Source organism: Triticum dicoccoides, chromosome 7B (assembly GCF_002162155.2).
Source record: "Triticum dicoccoides isolate Atlit2015 ecotype Zavitan chromosome 7B, WEW_v2.0, whole genome shotgun sequence".
Classification (NCBI taxonomy): Eukaryota; Viridiplantae; Streptophyta; class Magnoliopsida; order Poales; family Poaceae; genus Triticum; species Triticum dicoccoides.
The window spans coordinates 15,750,166-15,751,252 of NC_041393.1; the positions used below are offsets into that span (position 1 = coordinate 15,750,166).

At 43.2% G+C, this 1,087-nt stretch overlaps 1 protein-coding gene across 1 annotated transcript in view; it reads left to right on the plus strand.

Moving 5' to 3' along the window:
• LOC119338986 (gamma-secretase subunit APH1-like) overlaps nt 1–1,087 on the plus strand; it is a 3,453-nt gene that overhangs the window by 478 nt on the left and 1,888 nt on the right. The gene's annotated exons all lie outside the window — the stretch shown is intronic.

A 1,087-nucleotide genomic window follows, 5' to 3' on the forward strand; every position in this document is an offset into this window, starting at 1 on the left:
GCGCGGTTCTCGGCTTGGCGTGCCTGCCATGGCCACGGATTCGGCCGTCCCCTCGTGCTAGGGTTTGCGGATCTTTCTACTTTTGCTCGGATGGTTGGCTTGGTTGGTTGCTGCTTGCGCCTTTGTGAGGTCCATCCATCCTTTATGCTGCCACTAGTTGTAGACAAGTTTTAGTTTCATGGCGCGGAGGGTTTGGAACTACTCTTCGTGTGTGTGCGCAGACGGTGGATCTGGTTGGGTTGGACTGAGCTTGTCGAACCCACTCATAGGATTTAACTTTCCCTGCAAAAAAAAAAGGATTTAACTTGCATTGTTATCCTGAAAGTGTTGTTCATACTTCTTGATCCTCATCGTCATATCCATGCCCTGTGTCTGTTGGTGTGCTGGTGCGCTATGCTGTTTGGACCTCACTTGCTAGTTCAGAAACTTCAGGAGATTTAGGAAGCGATGAGCAATCTTTGTAGCTGCGTTGCAGGCTGTGTGAACTGCGTATAATAGTAAACTGTCCTGGATAAAATCCGTAAAAAATGTACTAGGTGATTTTCTAGTCGAAACAAAATTCAGTCATATGCTAACTGTACCTCTGTGAGGACTGAATCCATGTGTATCGTTATATTGGATATTAGCGGTACTGTGGAGATTATTTCAGCTATCTTTTCCATCGTGTATGACTATGGGCCTATGAGCGTATCGTTATATTGGAGGATATTAGCACTACCATGGACAGGAGAATGACTTTGTGCTGTAACTGGCATCATTGTTTCAATTCCTGTGTGAACCATGTGTATTCGTCTTCCAAAGATATGCAGATCATGCAGAGAGAGCGGCGTAGTGCCACCTTTAAAAAATATTAACCTGACCATCTGCAATTGATTCACGATATTTTGCTGTGCCCTTCGTTTTTAGATGTAGAAAACACAAAGACTTGGTACATGCTGGTGTTGCTAACTTGTTAGCATTGTTCTTCAGTGAGAAACCTAAGGCTATGTCTGTCATATAGAGTTTGATATATGTTTTAGCTTTTGAACTGCTTGGTATGACATTATGACTTCATCAGAGCATATCAATGGCCTTTCTTGATTAGAAA